The sequence below is a fragment of the Carassius carassius genome, chromosome 2 (genome assembly GCF_963082965.1).
Source record: "Carassius carassius chromosome 2, fCarCar2.1, whole genome shotgun sequence".
NCBI lineage: Eukaryota > Metazoa > Chordata > Actinopteri > Cypriniformes > Cyprinidae > Carassius > Carassius carassius.
Window position 1 is genome coordinate 20,854,997 of NC_081756.1, and position 17,652 is coordinate 20,872,648.

The window sequence follows — 17,652 nt, forward strand, 5'->3', positions numbered from 1 at the left end:
TCAGTTTTCAGTTTTGTTTTTCTACTTGCAATTTTAAAATGGTATCCTTTTAGGGCAGAGTTTTGTAAGGAGGAGGCGTGTCTAATTCAGTAGTTAAGTCTGGGTTAAGGCTAACATCATTTACAACTAGGGCTGTCAAAGTTAACATATGTAATTAATTCAAAAATCCTTCCAAAATAATTTAACACAGAAATACAGACTGAACTGAACATCAAAGCATCCTACCGTATGATACGCAAACAAGGGATGGGCGTTTTCCGCAAATATCACATTCGAATATTTGAGCTCACAAAAAACGAATATTCAAATATTCGTTTATTTAAATTAAGTTTAATGAGACAGACGTTATTTTTCCACAACATTTATTGTTTCCATCATTTTTGAACAAGCTTATACACAATAAGCTTGAACATTACACATCGTGTTTTGTAGCTGAAAACCTTTAACAATGCGTGCAAACAAACAAAAGTACAGATTAAAAGCAAAAAAAAAGTGGAAAAAAAAAACAAAATAAAGTGAACAAAAAAAAAACGTAAAGCAGCCTGCAGCAATTAGGCTATTGTAGAACGTAGCCTACACTTAACTTTGAAACTTTTAAACTGTCAGCAAATCTTTTTTTCTTTTTTTCTATTGTTTTACATGTTCTTGTTAAGAAACACAGGCATGTAAACATGATCAGGGGAAAGTCGGCTCCTTAGTCTGTTAACAATAAGGCCGGCGAGGAAACGCGCTCTGACGGCACAGACGTTGGTGGGACTCACAAATAATGGTGTGCTAAGAGACTAAGTTTTGTGAATTGATTCGTGTTTTCGTTTCAACACTGAATGGGATCCTCATCTGGTGGAATACATGGCTCCAGCAAGAACTGTTCCCACTCGTCTCGGCTGGACTCTCTGTAATCATCGCTGAAGAACTGGCTCAGCCTTTTCCGATGAGTGGCCATTGCATCCTGCAGCCACACCACTCGCATCAAGGAAAATATTCTGATAATGTTCAAAAAAGTTTTTTTGTCTGTCTTCTCTCGTGTTTTCATCGAGAAACCTGAGATGTTTGTGCCGAGGGTCTAGGGAAGACGTGAGAAGAGGAGTTTTCACTGCATTCTCCAAGTTAGCGGTATTTATTCGTTGCTTGAGAGATGCCGCGACAATTTTCTTGAATTCGGTCACTTTCTGTGATTCTCCACGGCATATTTGAAGTACTGTAGAAGACCGCAGTTCTTAGGGGCCTTTCACATATCGCGTCTTTTGCGCGCTCAAGTTCAATATTTCCAATGTAGGCGCGCGGTATGCACGCTCATAATGGAAGCGACACGGTCACAATGCGCACGCGGTGCGACGCGCCCGTTTTTTCCAGGCGCGTCCGCACTGCATCGAGTTAAAAACATCTCAACTTTTCAGAGAGCCGCAAGTGCACCGCAGGTTATGTGACAAGAACTAAACATTAAGCTTCATCCTTTCCCGTAACAACATTGAAAACTCAGCCAAGATGAAGGAACAGCTGATCATAGCTGTATATGTATAGCCATTTTGAAATAAATTTAGTAGCAGAGCTACTGAAAGTGATTTTTTGTGCTGCAAATCCATTTATCCTTTGCTGAAATTTCCGCGCCTTCATGGAGAGAGGGCGTCATTGTTGCTTCGCAACGGCAGACGCCTCAGGAGCGCTTCTGCCTGAGCGCTTTGGAAAGAAGGAGAAAGCGGCGCGCCTAGCGTTTTCCACGCGTTTTTAGGCGCGATATGTGAACGGCCCCTTATTCATTCATTAATTATTTTTTGCTTGCATACATCTTCAAATATGCCGTGGAGAATCACAGAAAGTGACCAAATTAGGTTTATTGTGAAGTTTATTTTATTTTTTTTTTTTTGCGAAATTCGAATATAATTTTTATTTATCGAATAATTAGAGCAGAGTGAATATTCGAATGTTCGACTATCCGTGCACACCCCTAACGCAAACTACGTTTTCTCGGCTGGATAAAGCAAACAGCTTCTCTCAAGTAAAGTTTTGATGGTTGAGGATTGTAATTTAGGTAAAGACGCTGCGGTGACATGCAGGAGTCGTACAGTAAGCATACGCAAGTCTGATATAATGATGCACAAACAAACTGTGCACGAGTGCCCTTGACACACAGATCAAACATTGTATTTATGCAAAGGTACATTCACGATATGTCATGTGCATGTTGCTGTGTTTAGTCATTCTGAAGGGATCCATGTACTGTAGTAGGAATATGCAGTCAGCTCAAGACGTTTAGTTGTTGTTTTTTGGCATCTCTATGTGGTCATGTTTGGTATCTCAACTTGACTTGTCTACTGTACACAATTTTTTTTTATGTGTGCTTTGGTGTGCACAAGTGTATCAATTATATGAACTTCTTATATCATTTGGTTCTTTGGCATAGATTAGCTTGGATGCTATCAATTCAATTAACATCACTGTAGTTCAGTAAACCTGTTGGAAAAATGTATATATTATCTATATTAAGATATAATCTATATTTACTTAAGCAAGACATTTCTGGATGAATGTACTCTGTTAACTAAGCAAACGTCAAGACAACCTTGAAAGGCCATAAACAGAACAATAATAATGACGCCAGATGGCGTTTCAGAAGCATTTCCTTCTGTCTCACTGCAGTGTCTGTGTTTATTTCTTTACTGACCCAAAACTGGGCCAATGCTTACCTGAATTTCTGAATACTCCACACTGCTGAGAGTTTTCTGTCATGCTCTAACACATAGACAGACACCTGCAAGTACATCTGACAAACAATTGCATTACCTTGCTTCAGAAGTGTAATAGTTCAAGGTAATTTCATTACATGACAGCCCAGAATTAAAGAGCCTATATTATGCTTATTTACAAGTTTATGATTTTATTTCTGGTGTCTGCATTTACATGATAAAGAAAAAAAAACTCCTTTGTCTGAAAATGTAATTCCCCTTACTTATCAGGTTTCAGCTCCTGAGGTTTCAGCAGGAGCAGTAAACCGTTCAGATCTACGATTAACTCAGGCCTTGGTATTGAATGTGCAAACAATGAAACAATGTATTTTTACACTTCTATTGAAAAAAAAAAAAAAAAAAAGTGTATCCTCGACTTCACTTACCAAACTGTTCTTTGAGGGTGGACCAAAGCAGCCAGTAGGCACAATATGCAAATTTATAACAGGGTGATGTAGCCAAGTCAAGCATTTCAGGTAAGTGTTTTTTGTGAGAGAGATTGACACCTATTGGTGAGGACTTTGTACAGTTTTTACGTTTGCATGCACAAACAACCATACACACTAAAGTAAAGGTAAAATCGAAAAAAAGCATAATAGATGCCCTTTAAATAAAACTCATGTGCCCTAAAAGCAGAACCCTTCAGAGCTGATATGGTGTTATGCAATATTATGTAACTGCATATGGCTCACAAAACAAAAACTTCTGCATTCAGCAGCATCTCATCAGGGTCAACAACACTGTTACTCAGTCTACAGTGGAGCTTCAAGTTCATTTGTCAAGATTCATGCCCCCCAGCTAATAACATGTTTTGAGTTTATTAAAAGAAAGACAGAGAGAGTCAGAAGTGCTCTGCAATGCAGCTCTGCAAATGTGCAAAAAAAACTAACATGACTTGTCCACTAACTAAATAGTCTCTGTTGTTGCTGGTCACAGTTAATGCTGGTTATGAAGGCATGACATTTCTACATATGATTATTTCATTTGTAAAAAATAAAAAGTTTGACAGTTAGCGGAAGCTAGAGATACTGGTTAGAAAGTTTTAAATATGGATATCTGTCTTACAAAAACGCATCGATTCGCTTCAGGAGGCCTGTATTAACCCCCGGAGCCACGTGAGACACTTTTCATGATGGATGGATGCACTTTATTGGATTATTATTTTTTTTTATGTTTTGGAATTTTTAAAAGGACATTTTTAAATATAACTCAGATTGCATTTGTCTGAATGAAGAAAGTCATAAATACCTGAGATGGCTTGAGAGTGAGTAAATCGCTGGGTAATTTTCATTTTTGGGTGAACTATCCTTTTGATTCATAAGAATTAATTTACACTCAGCCAGATTCTCTAGAACATTTTAATTCTGGAAAGAACAGAAACAAATTAATCTTGAAACTTGACTCAAACTGCTTTTGAATGACTAGTCCAGTCAGCAAATCTGGCCTTGTCCAAAGGATGTATTAATCTTTGGTGTGACAGATTCCGAAACGTTCACACTGTGATGAGTAGCCTCTTCTTTCTGCTGGAGTAGCACTTTCTGCTCTTCCTCTTTCACTCTCAACAGCTCAGAGAGGATGAGGAAGAGGTGGTGGAAGGGAGGTGAGAAGATGGATGTATTGTGACTAAGATACCAATAACGCCTCTGTTTCTTCCTCTAAGCATCACTTGGCTCATTTGACACCGGGACCTCCAAGCTGTTCTTTTCTTAAATCACAGCTCTCACAACTGACCCAACATGAATCACTTGCACTTGGAGCGGAGGCTTATAGGAGCTATGGGATGCCTAAAAACAGACATAAGATTGGTGCAGTAATGTAAAAGTACATGAGGAATTATACTTCATTTATTTCAGGACATTTGTACTTTGCCAGAGGAATACTAAAACCGAATACTCTTACTCAATTACATTTTCAACAGTAAAATTGTTCCACTTCTCAGAAACTCATTTAGGCCTCCAAAGTAATCAAATTGAACCAGATGTCCAAATTACAAGCCTGGCTGGATTTTTTTTTTTTAATACCCAATGACAACCACTTCACTATACACAGCATTCGAACATATGTTTTCTTGTTAAGACATACGAAGATAGATGAACTTGACTTACATGTGAACATGTCTAATATAGACATCAGTCTTTAAACAACTACTGTATATTCAAATGTCAAACAACTACACTAACATTTTCAGGTAACAGATTTCAGGTTTGTGGGTTTAGTAGGCCTATATCTTACACAGTTTGAGTTTCAACAGTACTTTAATGGGAAAATTAAAGTATACACTGTATATAAAATGTATACAAAACTGATGAGTAGATTTTTCCTGTACTTTTTACAAGTAAACAATAGCTTTTCTCAACCATGCCGTTATTTACCTTTATTTCCTAAACAAATAAATATATCAGTTATGGCTCTTTTTTTTAGTTTTTAGAAAATTAGGTGAATAAAGGTATTAGTGCTGGGCGGTATACTGGTTCATACTGAAAACCGGTGTATATTTACGTTACAATATAAATTTTTAATATACCACCATACCGATGTATTTAATTACTCAGCATTCGGAACGAACGTTATGCTGTGCCGTGGCAGCGCGACACTGTTTCAGACGGACCCTTTACAATGTTGCACTTCTAAGCAGCGACTGCAAGGCGTGGTGAGGGTACACACAGCAGTGCTCTGGTGTTATGTTATAACGCCTGTTTCACACATACTCCGTCTGCAGTGCATATGCGTTACATATCTTTTTAAGTACCCATGTTAATGGATTCCAGCGTTCACACTGCACGAGGTTGCGGTCCGTCAGTGCGTTCAAGGAGCGATTGTTTACGTACTGAGTCTATTTTTGCTGTGATGCAGGCGCTGAATTAAAGTTGTTCGCGGGAAAAATTAACATGGATTGACATGGAAATGCGGTCATTTCACAATAACTGTATACTAATTAAAGCCTACTGTTTTTCACACGCAACACATGGGTTTTTGGCTAGGTTTAAAACAAGAAAAATAGCACTTTTAGATAAACAAGGAAAACAATATATATATTCACTTTTATGGAAGCAGAAAAAAAAGTTCATTAAGACCAGTGGGATTGCTTGTGATAAAGGTTTAAATGCAAAAGGCACAAGACTGTTTCTGTCTGTAAAGTTTTAATTTTAAATATTTTAACAAGAAAGGTAGGCTAATTATTGTGTTTAAATGTTTTGACGTTTGCTTGAGCAGCTTATTATACAAACCTAGAAGTAAAATGCATAAGTAATGCGTTGTTTATATCTATTGAGTTTAAACTAATGTCTATAACTGTCACAATGATAAATGAAGGATCCAAAAGCAGAGATGAAAAATAAACAGTCTTTAATGGAATAATCTTAACAAAGGCAGTCTGTAGTAGAAGCACACAGAACGGGATCTTGAAATAATGAGCTGACTCCTGTCTGAGGATTAGCCAAGCAAGGCTTCCATGAAGCAGGCAGTAGCAGCACAGGAGTAGAACTCAGTCAGGTGAGCACCGCAGGTTACTCACTCATCGGTACAGCAGGAAACAGAGACAACAGGAAAACTCGACTGTTCCAGACAAACAAGACAGAATAAACGTGAGTACAATACTTAATTCAAACTAGCAGCAATACGAACGTGTGACATACAACAATAATCCGACAGAGAAACTACTAAAACCAACACCAGATAAAGGGTGAACACTCAGAGCAAAATAGGAACAGGTGTCAAAGCAAATCAGCGCGAGCGCTAATAGTAATGACTACCAGGTGAATAATGAGGTGTGTGTGTGTGTGTGTGTGTGTGTGTGTGTGTGTGTGCGTGTATGTGTGTGTGCGTGAGTATGCGTGAGAGAGAAGAGACAACCTGACTCATGACAGTACCCCTCCCTCAACGAGCGTCACTAGACGCTCGAAGAAGGGGCCTGGCGGGACCGATAAAAGTCATCAATCAGCGAGCGGTCCAGGACGTCCCGGGCTGGAATCCACCGCCTCTCCTCCGGACCGTACCCCTCCCAATCCACCAGAAACTGGTGGCCACGCCCCCGAGGGCGAACATCGAGGAGCTTGCGGACTCTGTAAATAGAGTCCCCCTCATCAATAGGAGGAGGGGGAAGGACGGGACGAGCGGGAGCACGAATAACGGGCTTAATACAGGACACATGAAAGACCAGGTGAACACGACGCAACTGACCGGTCAATCTAAGCTTAACCGCGACTGGACTGATGACCTTAACGATAGAAAAAGGTCCGACGAAACGAGGCATGAGCTTGCGAGACGTCTCCTGAATAGGGAGATTGCAGGTGGACAACCACACTCTCTGACCGCAAATATATCTGGGAGATCTAATTCTGCGGCGATTAGCGGCCCTACGAGTTCGCTCCCTGGTCTGACATAAAGCAGCTCTCACCCTCCTCCAGGTACGCTTGCACCTTTGAATGAAAGCCTCGACAGACGGAACTGAAACCAGCGGCTCTTGTGCTGAAAAAAAAGGTGGCTGGTAACCGAGACAACTCTCAAACGGGGATAACCCAGTGGCAGACGAAGGAAGAGAATTATGGGCATATTCAGCCCAGGGCAATTGCTCGCACCAAGACGCGGAATTCTGAGCGGTGAGACTACGCAACATGCGACCAAGAATCTGATTGGTCCTCTCGGCTTGCCCATTGGTCTGTGGGTGGAACCCTGATGACAGACTGGGGGAAGCCCCAATCTGACGACAGAATTCCCTCCAGAACTGAGAGGTGAATTGGGAACCTCTGTCAGACACAATGTCCAAGGGAAGACCATGGATCTTAAAAACGTCATTCACCATAACCTGCGCAGTCTCCTGAGCCGACGGTAATTTAGGAAGCGGAATAAAGCGCGCAGCTTTAGAAAAACGATCCACGACGGTGAGGATGACCGTATTACCAGCCGACGGGGGAAGCCCCGTGACGATATCCAACGCAATATGAGACCAGGGACGCGAGGGAATGAGAAGTGGTCTGAGGAGACCCGCCGGAGGACTGTTATTAGACTTGGTCTGGGCGCAAATGGGACAAGCCGCAACAAACCGACGAATATCGCGCTCACGAGTGGGCCACCAAAAACTCCGACGAATAGCAGCAAGCGTACCTCTAACCCCGGGGTGGGCGACTAATTTAGAAGAGTGACCCCAGCGAAGCACCGTCGAACGCGCAATTTCAGGGACATACAACGTTCCTTCCGGAGCGCGGGGTGGCCTCGAGATGCGCGAAAGTGCACGCTTTACCGCCTGTTCCACTCCCCAGACAGCTGTCCCGACCACACAGTGCCGAGGCAAAATCACCTCATCGGTCGAGGAGCCCTCTGAGGAGTCGAACTGCCGAGAAAGAGCGTCAGGTTTGAGATTCTTGGAGCCGGGTCTAAATGAAATAGAAAAATCAAAACGATCAAAAAATAAAGCCCAGCGGGCCTGACGGGAGTTCAAACGTTTTGCAGAGCGAATGTACTCCAGATTGCGATGATCCGTCTAGACGATGAATGGAACACTCGCTCCCTCTAGCCAGTGTCGCCATTCACCGAGCGCCAGACGGATCGCCAAGAGCTCCCGGTTACCAACGTCGTAGTTGCGCTCCGCGGGCGACAGACGGTGGGAGTAAAAAGCGCACGGATGAACCTTGTCATCCTGGGAAGAGCGTTGCGACAAGACAGCTCCTATCCCAATGTCGGAGGCGTCGACCTCAACAATAAATTGACGTTCAGGATCAGGAGTGATCAGGATGGGTGCGGAGGTAAAAAGCCTCTTAAGATGATCAAACGCATCCTGAGCAGCCTCTGACCAAGCAAATCGAATCTTGGACGAGGTGAGAGCGGTAAGAGGAGCGGCAACCTGACTAAAATTACGAATAAAGCGCCGGTAAAAATGTGCAAATCCCAGAAACCTCTGGAGCGCAAGTCGAGACTCAGGAACCGCCCAATCGAGAACTGCCCGGACCTTATCAGGGTCCATATTAATCCCCTCTGCAGACACGACCGAACCGAGAAACGTAACCGACTGCGCATGAAAGACGCACTTCTCAGCCTTAACATAAAGGCGATTCTCTAAAAGACGCTGCAAGACACGACGAACGTGTTGAACATGTACCTGGAGAGATGGAGAGAAAATTTAAATGTCATCCAGGTACACAAACACGAAAACATTTATCATGTCTCTCAAGACATCGTTCACTAACGCTTGAAACACAGAGGGGGCGTTGACCAACCCGAACGGAAGGACCCGATATTCAAAGTGACCGACAGGGGTGTTAAACGCGGTCTTCCACTCGTCCCCCTCTTTGATGCGCACTAAATGGTAGGCGTTACGCAGATCTAACTTAGTTAAGATCCTTGCGCCCTGTATGATCTCGAAAGCCGACGACATAAGGGGCAAGGGGTAACGATTCTTGACCGTTATGTCGTTCAGCCCCCGATAATCGATACAAGGACGCAAAGACCCATCCTTCTTCTTGACAAAGAAGAACCCTGCGCCGGCGGGAGACGAAGAGGGAACAATGATTCCCGCATCAAGAGACTCCGTAAGATATTTCTCCAGAGCCTCTCGTTCAGGCGGCGCAAGGGAGTACAGTCTACCGCGCGGGGGCGTGGTGCCGGGAAGGAGATCGATTGCGCAATCGTACGGAGGGTGAGGCGGTAGAGAAACCGCCCGGGAACGGCTGAAGACCGCCCGCAGATCATGGTACTCCTCCGGGACCCCAGACAAATCATCAGGTTCCTCCTGAAAAACAGAAAGAGAAGACACGGGAGTAACAGCAGAAACCAAACAATTAGAATGACAAGATAATTTCCATGAATGAATAGACCCCTTAACCCAATCTATCTGTGGATTATGAAGAATAAGCCAGGGATGTCCTAAAACAATGGGGGTGAAGGGAGATTCTCCTGATGATTACCGGATACCGTCAAACTAACCGGACTGGTGACCTGACGAACTGAGGTGAGCTCTCTACCATCCAGGGCAAAGACAGATGTTACATCAGTGAGATCGATCAGAGGAATCTTGAGTTCACGAGCCCACCTCTCATCTATAAAATTGCCCTCTGCCCCGGAGTCAATAAGCGCGAGTCCAGTAACAGAGTGACCAGCCCAACAAAGAATAGCAGAAACTGTGGTTCGAGACCTTGACGATGAGGAGATGACAGAAGCGCTCACCAGTACTCCTCCGTCTACTGGCGAGCCTTGGCTTTTAAACCGCAGGCGGAAGCAAAGTGGCCGGCCATACCACAGTAAAGGCACAAACGGTTCACTATACGGCGCTGACGCTCCTCCGGAGAAATGCGCACGCTCCCCAGCTGCATGGGCTCCGCGTCAGGCTGGTTTCGGACGGGAGTTGCAGCAGAAAAGGTCTCACCAGAAGTGGGGAAAGAGCGAACTCGTTGTCTTTGCTCAAAACACTTATCCAAACGGATGGCCTGGTCGATAAGCTGATCGAGGTCCGTAGGCGCCTCTCGCGCGTAAATCTCCTCCTTCAGGTCTAAATTCAGTCCCTCTAGGAAGCGAGCGATTAAAGCAGGTTCATTCCATTCACTAGTGGAGGCAAGGGTGCGAAACTCAATCGCAAAGTCAACTACCGATCTTCTGCCCTGGCGAAGAACAGCAAGCAGACGAGAAGCCTCACTGCCGAAGACGGACCTGTCGAAGACCTTCAACATCTCCTCCTTAAAAAGACGGTACTTCTTGCAACATGCAGACTCAGCCTCCCAGACCGACGTTCCCCACTCGCGTGCTCGTCCCGTGAGGAGAGAGAGAACATAAGCAATGCGAGCCCGGTCCTCCGCGTACGTCTGGGGCTGAAGTGAGAAGACAACCTCACATTGAATGAGAAACGCTCTACATTCCGTTGGCTCACCCGCATAACAGGACGGATTGTTGACCCGTGGTTCCGATGCCAGTTGACGACTCTGAGACGCGGCTGATTCCTCGCGAAGATGTAAACGAGCAGACAGATCGGAAACCTGGGCTGAAAGGCTCTTCATCGCCTCATGAGCGGCGACCAGCTGTTCCTCATGTCTGCCAAGCAAGCTCCCCTGTATCTCGACCGCTGTTCGGACCTCCTCTGCTGGATCCATGCTCGGGTTCGGATTATTCTGTCACAATGATAAATGAAGGATCCAAAAGCAGAGATGAAAAATAAACAGTCTTTAATGGAATAATCTTAACAAAGGCAGTCTGTAGTAGAAGCACACAGAACGGGATCTTGAAATAATGAGCTGACTCCTGTCTGAGGATTAGCCAAGCAAGGCTTCCATGAAGCAGGCAGTAGCAGCACAGGAGTAGAACTCAGTCAGGTGAGCACCGCAGGTTACTCACTCATCGGTACAGCAGGAAACAGAGACAACAGGAAAACTCGACTGTTCCAGACAAACAAGACAGAATAAACGTGAGTACAATACTTAATTCAAACTAGCAGCAATACGAACGTGTGACATACAACAATAATCCGACAGAGAAACTACTAAAACCAACACCAGATAAAGGGTGAACACTCAGAGCAAAGTAGGAACAGGTGTCAAAGCAAATCAGCGCGAGCGCTAATAGTAATGACTACCAGGTGAATGATGAGGTGTGTGTGTGTGTGTGTGGGTGTGTGTGTGTGTGTGTGTGTGTGTGTGTGTGTGTGTGTGTGTGTGTGTGTGCGTGTATGTGTGTGTGCGTGAGTATGCGTGAGAGAGAAGAGACAACCTGACTCATGACAATAACTATGAAAGATTTTTACTGTTCTGTGATAAGAGACTTACAATGCTGAAAAAATATATAAATATATATTTTTTTTTTTACATGATTTGAAATAAAAACAATGAACAAACGTTATGTTTGTGGAATAAACAGACATGGATCAGTAGCGGACTGAACGCGTCCTGTGTGAAAGCACAATGAGTCTGTGCTGCGGACTGCATAAGCACTGCAGGTGGAGTATGTGTGAAACTGGAGTTACAGGGAATATGGATGCTGCAGAACTAGTAGAACATGACAGAAGAACTTGTGCCAAAAAGAGGAGCAGGGTCTGCTTTTTGGAGGTTTTTTGGTTTCCAAAAATCAGACATCGACCAAACAACCATTTTATGCAAGTGTTGTCAAAGCCAATGATACACAGCTAAATATATATATATACAGTTGCAATCAAAATTATTCAACCCCTTTGACCTGCAAGGCATTTTGCTGCAGCAAAACTTTTTTTTATGAAAACTATTTAACAATTTTGCTAATACACTTTTGAGTGATTCTGAGAATGGATCACTGATGAAGCATGATGAAATTCAAATTGGCTCTAAACATTCATGTTCAAAATTATTCAACCCCACAAAACTCAAATTTTGTGCAGAATCTTTTATTCTTTAAAATCATCAATAAACACTGTCTGTAAGTGTTTAGAAGCTCCTGTCACCTCTCTACTACAGTCTTGGCCCATTCATCACCCGAAAAAGCTTCCAGATCACTGATCATTTTTGGTTTTCACATTCACCACTGCTTTCTTTAAATTCAACCAGATATTTTCAAAGAGAATTCAATTCTGGAGACTGAACAGGCCACTCAAGAACATTTTATTACTGATCACTGAACCAAGCAGTAGTAGATTTGGATGTGTACTTTGGGATGATTGTCCTGCAGGAAAGTCCATTGATCATCAGCTTCAGTCTTTGCACCAAAGGCATCACAATTCTTGTCAAAATGGCCTGATACTTCAAAGAATCCATGATGTCCTTCATACAGTTATGATTTACACTTCCTGCTACAGTTAAGAAACCCCATAACAAGACTGATCCACCTCCAAGTTTGATGATGGAGATGGTGTTCTTCTGCTTATGAGCTTTGCCTGTTTTGCAGCAGACATACTGTTGATCCATGGGTCCAAAAAGTTCCAGTTTGGTCACATCACTCCATAAAACATTCTTGCAGAGCTCCACAGGACAACACAAATTATTTTTATCAAGTTCAAGTCTCCCTTTTATTCTTCTTGATCAAGAGTGGTATTCATCAATATGTCTCAACATGTAGGCCATACTTGTCTAGTGTTCTTCTTACACGCTGCATTGAAATGGTTTTCATCCTTTCATCGGGTCATCTTGCAAGTCTTTGGCTGCACTTTGCAGGTTTTTCTCAGTTGCTCTAATTAAACATTTTATGATATTGTGCTTTTTCTTCAACACCCTCAAAGTTTTTCTGGTAAAACACACTTTAAGCTAAGAAATAAGGCTGAGAACTGTGTCTCTAGGAACCTTCAATGTCTTGGAAATCTTCATATAGCCTTAGCCTTTCTAAAGTAATACAATATATATTCTCTTTAGCTTTTGTGAGATCTCTGTTGACATTTTTGCTACTCACCTTCAACACATGCATGGGCTAACTAACTGTATGTATGTGTAACAGTGTTTTGAGACTGTTTTATTCCCCACCATGCAAATAAGTGATTTAAAAACAGCAATGTTGAATAGGGGTTGAATAATTATGACATAGCAGTATTATAAAAAAATCTTAGAACTCATTAATATTACATTATTTATTGGCAATATCACTCTTAATATGCCAGTGAACTGTTATAGATGCAATTTTTATTTTATCCTGGATCTTCAGAGAAGCTTGTATTTGTAAAGTACTGCAGTCTCTGAGGGGTTGAGTAATTTTGATTGCATGCATATATATATATAAATGAGGCACTTTACGTGAGCTCTATTTAATTTAACTACCATGTTAATTAGGTATTGTGGACTAAATCCCAGACCTCATCACCTCCAGGGAACATATGCGTTTATGTGTCTATGGGAGACGTGACATGATCTCGTACCCTGTCAATCATAGTGCGTCTGCCTCATGGCTCTACGCGGGTAATGAGATTCCACACGGTCGCCGTGGAAACCAATGCTGCCTCTTTTCATGAGCACAGCTGTGGCAGCTATTTTAAACAGACAATACACTGTCCCAATCACCATACACACAGAAAGACAATGAACAACATTTGGCCAATAAAACGAGCATGAGCAAAAAACGAAAATGGCTAATTGCTTCTTTCCAACCAGAGAAATTAACAAACAAATGCCTTAGCTAATCATAAATCAGCCATTGCATTCAATTCTCCACAGCAGTGCATTCAGAAAAAAAACCTTTCATCGTTTATAAAGGATCTGACTGATGTTCAGGGCTTTCATGCAATCCAGAAAGTCCTGGCAAAAAATTATGTTAAATAATCAAAACCCAAATAAAGTGCAGTATGACTACAAAGATCAAAGAGACAGATGTTAAGATGCTGCTGTACATTAGACTGAAGCATACCTGACCAACCAGGAAACAACTGAAAAGAATCCAATTTTATCAGTGTGAGGAGAATGAAAGTGGACGTCAAACACAGAGCACGTTTTCCCTCTTGAATCAGTCAGTGAGGACATTGTTTTTAAAGGGACGAGTCCCTTAAAAGCTTTCTCTGAGCCCTGAGGCTGGATGCTGATTCTGACTGTTATTTCAGAGATTCAGAGCCAGTGTATTGTACCAAACACAAACAAAATATTTCAAAACAGGTATCTACATATTTCCATAAGAGATTTAAGATGTAATGGAACAACGCAACATGTTGTGATATATGTATCTACCACTGCAACTGGGTAAGTATTGACATAAACTTAAAGGGATACTACACCCAAAAATGGAAATTTGATGTTTATCTGCTTTAGAGCTGAAACAACGAATCGATTTAATCGATTAAAATCAATTATTAAAATAGTTGTCAACTAATTTAGTCATCGATTCGTTGCTAAATAATTTATTTGCCGTAAGCGGCTTATTTCGTGCATATTTCAGATCTGCGGTGACCAAAGTGTGGCAGTAATGAGCCACCGGAGGATTTACTCAGCCAGTATAACAGGAGAAGTAGCGAATAGGCAATAGCTGGCCTCATTTTATGTCACGTGCTTCCCGAACGGCGTCTCTGCAGCATTCAGCAGGATGTGGGAGTACTTTATTTTGAGCCTTCAAAAAAGAAGATTAACCTATAAACTCTGCACTACTGAACTGTTTAAGGGACCGTTCACATATCGCGTCTTTTGCGCGCTCATGTTCGTTATTTCCAATGTAGGCGCGCAGTATGCGCGCTCATAATGGAAGCGACGCGGTCGCGACGCACCCGTTTTTTCCAGGCGCGTGCACACCGCATCGAGTTAAAAACATTTCAACTTTTCAGAATGCAGCAAGCGCACCGCGTGTCATGTGACAAGAACTAAATAATCAGCTTCATCCTTTCCCGTAACAACGTTAAAAGCTCAGTCAAGATGAAAGGAACAGCTGATCATAGTTGTATATGGATTCCCATTTTGAAATAAATTTAGTAGCAGAGCTACTGCAAGCGATTTTTAGAGCTGCAAATCCATTTATCCTTTGCTGAAATTTCCGCGTCTTCAAGTAGAGAGCACGTCATGGTTGCTTAGCAAAGGCAGACGCCTCAGGGGCGCTTCTGCGCGAGTGCTTTGGAAAGAAGGAGAAAGCGGTGCGCACAGTCTATGGGTGCGCCTAGCGTTTTAGGCGCGATTTGTGAACGGCCCCTAAGACTTTCATTTGTGCAGATTCTCCAGTACAATGTTTGCAAATGTTTAGTTGTAAAAGCTGATAACATTGCTTTTTAACAGTTAACATTAGGGCTGCAACTAACGATTATTTTGATAATCGATTAATCTGTCGATTATTTTTACGATTAATCGGTTTATGTACTTATATTTTAGTTTTTTCCATTTTTTCCCCAAGTAAATTATTAATAAATGGTCTTTATCATTCAGCATAGATTTAAGAGATTTTAACCATTTTGCACTGTCATATCCTCATCAAAAATATACCTGGAGTTGTTTTATTGTGTTAGTAATCCTTTGTCGAACTCTTCTGCAATCAGAACACTGACCCATACTCTAGCAAATTTCACAAGGAGATTTCAAATAATGTTTTCACCATGGCAGTCCTTAGAGCTCCTAAAGTAGTTTAACATCCCGAACAAAGCTTATTAAGGAATCTTTCAGAAAATATTTTCACGAAGAATAAGGATAAAACAGAATAAAATTGCAGTGCATTGTATTTTATTATTTACTGGGAAAAAGCTTTATAGCTTTTGCTGTGAAATTGTAAACAATCCTTCAAAAAAAGTGCCAATGGCATGAAACCTGAATGGAAATCACAATTTAAAGTAAAATCCATCAGAAGGTTGTCCAGAAAAAAAAATAGGACACACACAAAAAACCTGCTGTGTGAAAAAGAGCAGTGAATAATACTTAGAAAAAAAAGTGCATTTCAAATATCTACATTTACCTCTCTCATTCAGTCATAATTAGGCTGCACGACTGAATTTTGAACTGGTAAACGACAAACTGATCACAGAACATGTTTGTAAAGCTTTAAATGTTAACTGTTAAAAAGGAATGTTATCAGCTTTTACAACTAAACATTTGCAAACAACATTGTACTGGAGAATCTGCACAAATGAAAGTCTTAGGGGCCGTTCACAAATCGCGCCTAAAAACGCGTGGAAAACGCTAGGCGCACCGCTTTCTCCTCCTTTCCAAAGCGCTCGGGTAGAAGCGCCCCTGAGGCGTCTGCCTTTGATAAGCAACCGTGACGTGCTCTCTCCTTGAAGACGCGGAAATTTCAGCAAAGGATAAATGGATTTGCAGCTCAAAAAATCGCTTGCAGTAGCTCTGCTACTAAATTTATTTCAAAATGGAAATCCATATACAGCTATGATCAGCTGTTCCTTCATCTTGACTGAGCTTTTAACGTTGTTACGGGAAAGGATGAAGCTGATTGGTTAGTTCTTGTCACATGACCCGCGGTGCGCTTGCTGCATTCTGAAAAGTTTAAATGTTTTTAACTCGATGCGGTGCGGTGTTGGAAATAACGAACTTGAGCGCGCAAAAGACGCGATATGTGAACGTTCCCTTAAACAATGCAGTAGTGCAGAGTTTACAGGTTACTCTTCTTTTTTAAAGGCTGCAGAGACGCTGTTCGGGAAGCACGTGACATAAAACAAGGCCAGCTATTGGCTATTCGCTACTTCTCCTGTTGTACTGGCTGAGTAAATCCTCCGGTGGCTCATTACTGCCACACTTTGGTCACCGCAGATTTGAAATATGCACGAAATGAGCCGCTTACGGCAAATAAAAGTTATTTAGCAACGAATCGATGACTAAATTAGTTGACAACTATTTTAATAATCGATTTTAATCGATTAAATCGATTCGTTGTTTCAGCTCTAGTTAACATTTAAAGCTTTACAAACATGTTCTGTGATCAGTTTGTCGTTTACCAGTTCATAATTCAGTCGTGCAGCCTAATTATGACTGAATGAGAGAGGTAAATGTTTAAAGATATTTGAAATGCACTTTTTTTTTCTCAGTATTCACTGCTCTTTTTCACACAGCAGGTTTTTTGTGTGTCCGTTTTTTCTGGACAATCTTCTGATGGATTTTACTTTAAATTGTGAGTTCCATTCAGGTTTCATGCCATTGGCCCTTTATTCGAAGGATTGTTTACAATTTCACAGCAAAAGCTATAAAGCTGTTTCCCAGTAAATAATAAAATACAACGCACTGCAATTTTATTCTGTTTTATCCTTATTCTTCGTGAAAATATGTTCTGAAAGATTCCTTAATAAGCTTTGTTCGGGATGTTAAACTACTTTAGGAGCTATAAGGACTGACATGGTGAAAACATTATTTGAAATCTACTTGTGAAATTTGCTAGAGTATGGGTCAGTGTTTTGATTGCAGAAGAGTTCGACAAAGGATTACTAACACAATAAAACAACTCCAGGTATATTTTTGATGAGGATATGACAATGCAAAATTATTAAAATCTCTTAAAAATCTATGCTGAATGATAAAGACCCTTTATTAATAATTTACTTTGGGGGGAAAATGGAAAAAACTAAAATATAAGTACATAAACCGATTAATCG

At 41.7% G+C, this 17,652-nt stretch overlaps 1 protein-coding gene across 44 annotated transcripts in view; it reads right to left on the reverse strand.

Moving 5' to 3' along the window:
- LOC132106109 (MAP kinase-activating death domain protein-like) overlaps positions 1–17,652 on the reverse strand; it is a 73,390-nt gene that overhangs the window by 49,136 nt on the left and 6,602 nt on the right. The window lies entirely within an intron of this gene.